Genomic DNA, 11090 nt, shown 5'->3' with positions numbered 1-11090 from the left:
TATGTTTGGAAACTAATCTCCATTTGAGAAGAGGGGCTTTGTGGTGGACTTAATTAAGGTATAGCCTAGGGGTGGAGAAGTATTTAGAACAGAGACTTTGTAATTGATTGAATGATTGGAAGGTCCTGGGATGGAGTAGTACTTGGAGATTATTTAATCATACTTAGTAAATACTGTATTTTGAATGATGTCATGTTTTGATCTTCTCTGTTCTGGGTTTGTTACTGAATAAAATAGAGAGCACCTATGCTGGTATTTTGAACCTGGGAAGTTGCCTTCTTTTGGCATTACATTACACTACCCAGCAAAACTGAGTATCATGTTTCAGGGGAAAATATGGTCATTCAGTGGAATACAGGACTTTCAAGCATTCTTGCTGAAAAAACCAGAGTTGAATAGAAAATTTGACATTCAGATACAAGAAGCAAGAGAAGCATGAGAAGGTAAACAGGGAAAAGAAATCATAAGGAACTTATCAAAGTTGAACTATTTTTTTTTTAAGCAATTGGGGTTGAGTGGCTTGCTCGGGGTTGCACAGCCAGTTGTTGTTTCTGGGTGTGGTGCTGGGTGTCTGGGCCCGGATTTGATCCGGGTCGTCCCGGCACTGAGGCCGGTGCTCTTGCTTGCTGAGCCACTTGGCCAAAGTTGAACTATTAACATTCCTACATGGAAAAACAATAATTGTAACTTATGAAACTTTTCTCAGTAGTTGAAGGGATTAGAAATATATATATATATGTCTTTATATGAGGGTATGCGGGCATATGAATACATATGTGAATGTGTGTATATACATTTACAGGTATACATAGATAGAGGGCATGGGACCAATTTAACAGGAAGGGATTATACTTAAAAGGTGAAATTAAGAGGTGAGAGGAATATAATGAGAGGAGATGGGGAGAGACAGAGTGGGGCAAACTATCTCATACAGAAGAGGCAAGGGAAAATGGTTACAATGGAGGGGAAGAATGGGAAGGCAAAAGGGAATGGGTCAACCTTATTCCTATTGAATCTGGCTTGAGGAGGGAGGGAAATACACACTAAATAGGGGATCTCACCCTCCAGGAAAATAGGGGGGGAAGGGGATGTGAGGGGGGATGATGGAAGGGAGGGCAGGCTGGGGGGGGAGGAAAGTTGGAAGCACCCACTTTTGAAAAGGGACAGGATCAAAGTAGAGAATAGAACAAGTGGGAGGTGGGATAGTAGGGAGGGAAATATAGTCAGTCTTTTACAATACATCTACTATGTTATTGTTTTGCATTAGCCGCACATGTACAACCTATACTGAACTGCTTGTCTCCCCAGTGGGGGTGGGTGGCAGGGGGGGAAGGGAATAAATCTGGAATTGAAAGTTTTAAAATCAAAAAAAAAATTCTCTACTCATTTGGCTTTCAGTCTGTCAGAGACAAATTTATTGTTTATCCAAGTAGGGTTGCTCAAAGGAAACCAAAGGACACACCTTCATCCTTATTTTTTGGAATTCTCTCTGCAAAAAATCATTTCCATTTGCAATTATAGCATTAAGAAACAAAGACAATATTTTATAGAAAGATTTATAAAAGAATACAAAGTCTTTGTTTTTCTGGCTTTTTGCTTATATTTGTATTCCCAGAACTTAGCTCAGTATCTGGCTCATACTGAGTTCTAAATGTTTTATTTAATTTTAAAATAACTTTAGGTTAAGCCTTTTTATTTACTTAACAGAACAATTTCAAATGTTAGGACATACAGGAGAATCTTTTCCTAAAACCATTCAATGTGGTCAATGGTCTGTTCTTAATTGGATTAATCAAAGGAAGTCATTAACCTGGAATCTGGTATCTCCCAGAGCTTCTGATCAGGCCTCTCTCTTTAGAAACTGGTCAGGCTCTTGATTTAAAAAAAAGCAAAAAAAATTCAATGTAGTACTTTGTTTCCTTGGAATGAGCTTAAGTACAAATGAGGTTTTCTATTCAGTGAGACCAAATACTTCAAAATCAATTGCTGTTGATCCTATACAGTTCTTCAGTGACTCCATTTGGGGTTTTCTTGACAAAGATACTGAAGTAGTTTGCCATTTCCTTCTCCATTTCATTTTATGGATGAGGAAACTGAGGCAAACAAGGTTAAGTGACTTGCCCAATGTCACACAGCTAGTAAGTATCTGAGGCCAGATTTGAACTCAGGAACAAAAGTCTTCCTGAGTCCAGGCCCAGTGCTCTATCCATTTTGCCACCGAGTTTCCCCTTTAAATCAGAGCAGTATCCTGATGTCATTGTAAAGAAATAGGAAGTCATCAAAACTTTTAAAGTCAGAGAATGACATACATAGACTTGTGCTTTGAGAATATCTCTTTGGCAACTAAGTGGACGGTGAATTAGAAAGAAGACACTGAGAGCTGGGAGATCAATTAGGAGACTACTGAAATAGTATAAGTGAAAAGTTATAAGGGCCTGAAGTAGGGTGGTAACCTTGTGAGTAGGGATAATGGAACAGATGGGAGAGATGTTGTAGACATAACATTGACATAATTTCAGATTGGATATGTGGGGGGAAGGATTGTGAGACCAATCTTATGATACCAAGATTTCAAACCTGAGTTGACTAGGAATATGGTTAATATCATTCTTCAACAATAATAGGGAACTTCATAAGAGGGTTATGTTTGGGGAGAAAGGTCAAATGATTTCTGTTTGGGACATGTTGAGATTGAGAATACAGAATGGGGAAGTTCACATTCTCATTCTAGAGAAAAGTTTTTGATAGAATGGGGGTGGGGAGTAAACCCAGTTAAGGGGCTTGCTTGATAGGAAAAATAGTTATGGATAATTAACCAGTAAAGGGGGCTGAGCAAGAGTGGTACTAGACTGTGAAGATGCAAAGAAAATTCCTATTCTTGAAGAGTCTACATTCTACTGGAAAGATATAACATATCCACAAATAAATAAAAATGCTATAAATTTGATGGGAAATGGGACTTCTTTCTCTTACTATATAGGTTCACCCAAGGGCAGCTTGGTGGCACAGTGGATAGAGTGCTGGACCATGGAATCAGAGAGATTCCTCTTCTTGAGTCTGAATTTGGCCTCAGACACTGTGACCCTGGGCAAGTCACTTAACCCTGTTTGCCTGTTTCCTCATCTGTAAAATGAGTTGGAGCAGGAAATGGCAAACCACTCTACTATCTTTGCCTAGAAAACCCCAAAATGGGTCATGAAGAATTAGACACAACTGAAAATCAACTAAACAACAAAAACAGGTTCACCCTCCTATCTCCTTTATCCTGCTTAATCTCCACCCTTTAGAGGGAGGAAGAATAGTGAAGTGGGGCCTGCCATCTAATCATCTGACTATGCCTGTCCCATCTCATCCTGTACTTATGTTCAGTCTAATCTCCAACTTCACTCCAACCTCCAACCTTGGGAAGAATGTCATGCTTCATTCAGTGATAAATATTCTCATCTCTGGTGATACGCTTCACATCCCAGTGATTTTTGAAACCCTGTAGAGCATCTTCCAAACCCATTTCCCATCCCCCCCACCTGATTTCTCATTCCCATTCCCCTCAAGCTTCTCACCCCAAAGTTTTATTCAAATACCATCTATCCCTTCCACTGGATCCTCTGGAATGCCTATTCCACAGACAACAAACTTCCCTTCATCCTTAATCTTTTCCTCTCCTACTTCTTCCATTTACTAGCTCCCCTCCACCCATAACACAGCCTTCCCGGTCACCCTTTCTAGTACTGGCTACACCTTCACTCATTTTCCTTCATTCACTGGTTGATATCAGGGAGTTGGAATACTTCTCCCCCATTGCCACTATGATGTTTAGAAGTTCAAAAGATATAATTTCTGGGTAATCATTTTATTAATAAAAGTGTCAGTGGCATTTTCAAATGCCAAAAAACAATCATGGGGGACTTAAAATTTATGTGCCCTATAAGAGTGGATGTTCCTGAGGTAGGCAATCAACTCTGATTGGCTAACAGAAAGTGAATATTACAATGAGAAGTAGATTTATTCTAATGAGGGGTGGGGTATATAATTTTGTCATATACTTCTAAATGCCTAACCTTGGGCAATATAATCAAAGAATTTATCCCCACCCAAACCAGGTAGAGCATAGTGGGCCTCCCCACCTGAGATTGTTTGTTTTTGCTTTTTTTGGAGGGGGGAATGCAGGGCAATTGGAGTTAAGCATCTTGCCCAAGGTCTTATGGCTAGTAAGTGTTAAGTGTCTGAGGTTGAATTTGAACTCAGGTCCTCCTGACTCCAGGGCTGGTGCTCTATTCACTGAGCCACCTAGCCACTCCCCCACCTGAGATTAAATTCCTTGCTAGGTGGTGCTGGGTCTGAGCAAGACTGAGGAGAATGTTAATCCTATCTTCTATCATTTCTGTACTGTTGAACCTTGAAACGAGGACTTTAGAAAAGGGGGAAAACTCTGGATCTCCCCAAATCATTGGTTATTAATAACCACTTCTCTCACCACTTACAGGTTCTCTCCCTGATGAGGTACAGGCTCTGGGAACTCCCTTGAACTCTGAATTTGATGAGGCATTTTGCATGAAGCCATAAGCCTTTCATTGTGGCCCTGCCCAAACCTTTGTTACTAGCTGGGCCCTCCATTATCCAGCTAGCCCCTACCACTGACCCTTAACTGTTACACCCTTGAACTGGCCTAGCCCACCATTGTCTGTCATCTCCAGGTAGCCTCCAGCAACTTCACTCATTACTGGAGTCTGACCTCATCTGACTCCTTCTGAAGACTTCCTCCTGAAGACTCTCCCCAAACTTCTCCTCTAGACCAGCCTTAGATTCCTCCCACAACCTTTCAAGACCCCACCTTGCCTTTGTCTGTGAGAGCACCATAGGATTTTCTAGCACAGACTTGATCTGTGTCAGATGATTCTGGCCGGTTGCCCAATGCAAGCCTTAAGTATCTACTGAGGCTCCTTAAGAGTCTACCTGTTATGGTGAACTTTTACTAAACTTTGCTTTTCTTTGGCTGAGAGAAGACTTGACTTGGATTCATTCTGCAGGACCCATCGTGTTGGTATTTTGGGGTCTTACCCCTGAACCCTAACATCATCATTTTATGATGACCCTCTATATCCCTACCTCCATCACTAAGTAGCTTCTCTTCCATTAAGGTTCATGCTATTTATATCTACTGTTGAGCACAACCCCACCTTATATTCTCTTAATTGATATGTAAGCAACAACTCCACCTTCCCTTCCCTTAATTGATCTGTAAGCAGGCATTTTAGCATAACTTCACCCTTCCCTTACCCTAACTGATCTGTAAACAGGAATTTCAGCAGAAACTCTACCCTTCCCTCTCCTAATTGATCTGTGGGTGGGGGTTTCAGCCTAGAGTAAAATCCCTGCTCCATTCTTCCCCATTCCCTCCACCCCACACCGGGTGTACCCCATCTCCCCACATCTGGGTTCCCTGTCCCTCAGGCTAGAAAAAAAAATCTGAAAAAAGTCTGAAAATGTTAGCAACATTCCATACCTGTGGATATAAGAAGTGGAGGTGGTGGCTTTTTGGAGCCGTGCCTGTTCTTTGTAATTTTGTAACATTCATATTTGGTCCTTTTGCATTTCTTCCTATTTCTGTGATCGTAGTCAGTATGTATCCTGTTTTCTTGGCTCTGCTTACTTCAGGCTGCATAGGATCCTGTAGATCTTTCAGTGGTTCTCTATATTCATTATACTTACAAGGCAGTAATATTTTGCTACATTCACGTACCACAACTTGTTTAGTCATTTCCCAATCAATGAGCCTCTATTTTGTTTCAGGTTTTTCGGGATAGCAACACAATAGCAAATAGCTTTTATAGAAGCAACATAAAAAGGGTTGCTATAAATATTTTGGTGTATTTGGAGACTTTCTTCTTATTGATAATTTCCTTGAGGTATAAATTATGGATTTCTAGCTGTGGATCAGCTGGTATTTCAAAACAGATAAGAGGGTAGAAAGAAACAGAGAATAGCTTAGTCTCACCAGTTTTAAAGATTTAGTCAAGGGTCAGCTAGGTGGCTCAGTGAGTAAGAGCCCTCAGAGTCAGGAGAGATCGGTTCTGGCCTCAGATACTTAACACCCACACAAAATAACTGGCCTTATAACCTTGGGCAAGTTACTTAATCCCAATTGCTTTAAAAATAAATAAATAAAGATTCAGCCAATTAATCAAAGGAAGTTACCTCACATATGTCATAGGGGATGAAGAGGGCTCCATGTTAGGCAGCTGGGTTGTTGTCCTAGATATTTTAGTCACTTTATATGCCTAATTACAAAACAGTTGTATTGATTCATGATTCCACCAAAAATGCTTATCTTCCCACAACCCTTCTAACACTATTACCATCTCTTGTCATCTGTGTCAATTTAATGGGTATGAGATCAAACTTTAAGGTTGTTTTGATTTGTCTCTCTCTTATGACTAATAACTTGGAACATCCTTTTAGTTATTAATAATTTGCAATTCTTTTGAGAAATATCTGTTCATATCATTTGACCATTTATCTATTGATCAATTAACCTGGTCTCTATAGCCATCTTATCTTTAACTGCGTTCCTGGCGCATCTCTTGGACTCCACTGGTAGCTTCTGGAGAGACAATGCTGTAAGGGGAGGGAACTTGGGCCCTCCCCATTAAGGTGCCCATGTGTGCACCTTATGAGTGTGTGCCATGTGTGCCTTATGAGTACAGACCTGGGTTCCTTGCCTACTTTACAATTTGCTCTTTTTTTTCTATTCTAGGTGAAGGGACTGGATCCTCTCATACTATGAGTTTCAAAATGTCAAGAGGGTGCCCCAATGACTAGCATACCAGAGTACCTGGTTTGCAGCCAACTCAGAATCAATGCAAGGGGTGACTTTTGGGATCCTGCTCAGAGGTGGCTGAGACAAGGACTCATCTAGCATTTATAATGCAACATGAACTTGGAACACTGGTACGTACAAACAACATAGGGGTCAGCTTTAAGACTGTATCCCAGAAGTATCAAGGGACGATATTTGTACTTTTGTTTTTGTTATAATTTTGTAAAAGCTAATTGATGTTAATTAGTTAAATGGAACTGGAATGTTTGTCACTAGCACCTAACAGTAGAAGGAACACAGTCAGTGGGGACTTAAGATTATAACAGAAAAGAGACACCCCCAAACTTCTCAGGAAGTGCTAGAACTCAGAGGAGCAGCCGCAAGCAGTCTGGTTCTGGGAGTATACTCACATTATTTCTACAAAACGACTACCATTATTTTAAAAAGGATTCCCCTTTTTAAAGGGGTAACTCAGTTACCTCCTTCTCTCTCCCATTAGAACTGCTTCCTAAGTGACTCCAGAACTAAGATTCTCCAACCTTTATGACATCACTCTGTTGCCCAGCAACAGCACAACCTAGGGCCATTAAAGACTTGGGACTGGAAGGGTGCAAACAAGTGGCCTGTGGTTCTTACAGAAGTCAGAGAAAAATGCTGCAGCTCATTGTACAGTCTGCCAAAGTCCAGCCCCCTCAGACTCCCCCACCCAGTTTTTGTGTGACAGTATACTTTAGAGGTAAGACCCAGGATCCCAGAAAAGAAGGGGAAGGGGACAAGAGTTTAAAGCAATATTCATTCATTCAACAGCTATCTATTGATTTCCTACAATCCAATCCAACAAACATTTAAGTGCCTAGCCTTTGAATACAAAGACAAAACAGTCCCTACCCTCAAAGAACTTACTGGGGGGAGGGGGTGGAAGGGAGAAAATACAACATGAAAACTGGGTGTTCTTAAACTTTTCTGTGTCATAGAGCCATTTAACAGTTTGGGGGATCCTCTGGACCCGTTCTTAGAATAATTATTTTATGTTTCTCTTAATATTGATGGAGCTTCATTAAACAATGTTCTCTCTGGGGTTATATCTGTCAAGGAATAGCCTACTATCTTAACAGATGCATGATAGAAGGCTTGTTAAAAGATCTCTTTAAATCTACATTCTACTCACTGAGTAAACTGTTTTTGTAATCAAAAATAGGGCATTTTAGTGGCAAAGTAGATAGAGTACCCAGCCTAGAGTCAGGAAGACTCCTCTTTTGTTGTTGATTCTGGGTTCAGGCTTATCCAACTCTTTATGATCTCATTTGGGGTTTTCTTGTCAAAGATACTTGGAGTGTTTTGCCACATTCTTCTCTGGCTCATTTAACAGTTGAGGAAACTGAGGCAGAGTTAAGTGACTTGCCTAGAATCACACAGCTAGTAAGTATCTAAGGCCAGATTTTAACTCATGAAGATGAGTTTTTTTGATTCCAAGACCAGTGCTCCATTCACTGAGCCACCTAGGTGCCCAAGTCTCCCCTGGAGAAGGGTAAAGGGGAAAAAAGGGTACATATGTCTTTTCTGCCTCCCTTTGAGTCACGTAATGACAGGCCCTGCCACATGTGGTGTCTTGCTGTACATGTGGGACCCACTCCTCTCTTCATTCTACTATACCAATTTTTATGGGAAAACTAGTCTAACCCATGTTTAACAGGAGTGGGACATTAACTCCGATAAAAATTGGTTCCATCACTATGATCTCTATCTCCTGGTGATTTAATTATACAATTATAATATATAAATTATATATATATATATATATATATATATATATATATATATATGTATATATGTATCTTCTCCTCTCTTCCAAAATCTAGACCTGAGTCTCCAACTGCCTACTAGATGCTGTTGTGAAGAGAATAAGAGCGAGATCAAGACCTGGGTTTTAGATAAATTTAGATGTGGATTTATTGATCAAGTGCTCAACTGCCTGGAGTATACACTCAAATCAGGCAGCCCAGAATTGGGGTATAGGTAATATTTATAAAGGCAAAAACCACAATTGGGGAGGGGAGCTATTGTTAAGAAATGACATACAGAGGGGTGGCCAGGTGGCTCAGCTAGTAAGAGCACCGACCCCATTGTCGAGATGACCAGGGGATCAAATCCGGGCTCCCATACTTAGCACCACACCCAGAAATAACTGGCCATGTAACCTTGAGCAAGTTACTTAACCCCATTGCTTAAAAAAAAAAAAAAAGACATACAGAAGCCAAGAACAGCCATTGGTTGGATCTATAGCTTAGGGCTAATTTGGAAAACATGGTGCAATGTGTGACAGGGTTCCCTCCTAGAACAGGGTGGAGGGTACAGGGGCAGTGGAATTCCCAAACAGGCTGGGGTCATGGAACAGGTCAGGGTCATGTTCTGGATTAAGGGTGTGGGGGACCATGCTGGGTCAGCATCCTGGGTGGAGGACCTTGCTTGGTCAGCCTCCCAGAACAGGGTGGTCTCTTGCATGGGATAGACTTGCCCCATGATCTCTATACAGGCTTGCACCATAATCCTTATACAAAATGCTGCTTCAAGGCTTACCGATTTAGGGAAGTACTAACTTAAGGGAAAGATAAGGGAGCAGGGTACTATGCCTTTAAGCTGTTACAATCAGTTATAGGGTTTAGGATAAAGACAAAGACAAATACAAGGGGCTTAATGGTGGCTTAATGGTGGGCCCCAAATCAGGTGGTGCATGATTTGGATTACCTTACAACAATACCACTTGTGAATCATTTCAACCTTTCAAATTAAACATGTCCAGAGCAGACATTATCTTCTCACTTCTAAACTGCATTTCTAGCACCTATGCTTAGAGAGGAGGTAAGACTCTCAATTCAGAACCCCCCCCCCACAACGCGGTATCTTTATCTTCACCCTAATCATTTTTTACCCTGCTATTTCACCTCCCCAAACCAAAACTCCAGAAACTACACTTGGGAGGAACTAAGAAACTCAACTCTAATGCCCTGGAACCATGCATCCTCATCTTCACACTTGCCATTTTCTGCCCATATGTTGTGGATGTACTTGCTCTATCTCATTTGTACCTCTTGTGCTAAGAACTGCAATAAAATCAAAACTATCCTTGCCTCTGGAAAAGGCATGTCAATGGACTGTTCCATGAATCTCCTTTGCAGATGCATCTCTACAATCTTTTCACCAACCGGAGGAACTTCTGTCTTTCCTATAATACTATTTCAGGAAAGTCCCAGCCATGCTTTACTTCACTCCTCCACAACAGCCTTACTGACTAGACTGCCGCCTAGTTTATTCCCTATCCTCTCCTGCATGTCATCTTTCCAGTTTGGTACCATGAACCTTAATCATGTCTATTCTGCCATTGTTTCCGAGTGGTATGTAGTAGATATGCCCCCTACACTATGTCCCCACTCATCATCACTTTAACTTTCTGGATCACAGTGTCCCTCCATGGCCCTCACTCCTCTATGTTGTATTAGGTCCCTCGTTAGAATGTAAGGAACTTGAGGGCAGGAACTATCTTTCCACAGACCTCCAAATTCCCCCCCCCCTTTTTTTAAGGACAACCACCACCCTCAAAGTCCCAATTACCCAAGTTCTAGCTCTTATAATCATCCTGGGCTTTTCTGTCTCACTCATTCCTTACAGTCAGTTGCCAAGTTTTACCAATTCTATCTCCAAAACGTTTATTGTACCTATTCTCCTTTGGTCTACTGTAATGCCAAGCACAGAAGCTTTCCAGAAGAACTGCTACTATGAACAGCTTTTTAAAGGTTCTGATTACTCAGTATAGTGATCACTGTATTTATTCCATAACAAAAGCAAAACATCCATGGAAAATCAAGGTACAGCATAATCACAATATAATATTCACAATAGAGTCTCAAAGTAAAATAGTCACTCTTAAGTTAATTCAATTAGTCACTTATCAGTAGTCTCAAAGTCTTCCACTCTTGGGGCAAAGGCTTGATAAACTTAATTAGTAATCAGTAGTCTTAAAGTCTTCCACTCTAGGGGCAAAGCCTTGATTAACTCAATCAGTCACTAATCGGTAACAATAGTCAAAGTATTCAAAGTACAAATCAGTCACTTATTCAGTAAAAGTCTTACTAAGTAAGTATCATACACAAAACCCTCCACCCCTTAGGTCACTAGTAAACTATAATTCCATAATTATTCAGTACCCAAGGAGAGGTCTTTTCTTCATCTTGACTTGGGGTCTGTTCTCAGATTCCCTGGATCCCCTTCCACGGTC

The sequence above is a fragment of the Petaurus breviceps genome, unplaced genomic scaffold, assembly GCF_028583685.1.
Source record: "Petaurus breviceps papuanus isolate PSGF00001 unplaced genomic scaffold, PetGlider_PUasm1.0 90845, whole genome shotgun sequence".
Classification (NCBI taxonomy): Eukaryota; Metazoa; Chordata; class Mammalia; order Diprotodontia; family Petauridae; genus Petaurus; species Petaurus breviceps.
The sequence above is the reverse complement of the archived record's forward strand: the minus strand, read 5'-3'. Positions refer to the sequence as shown.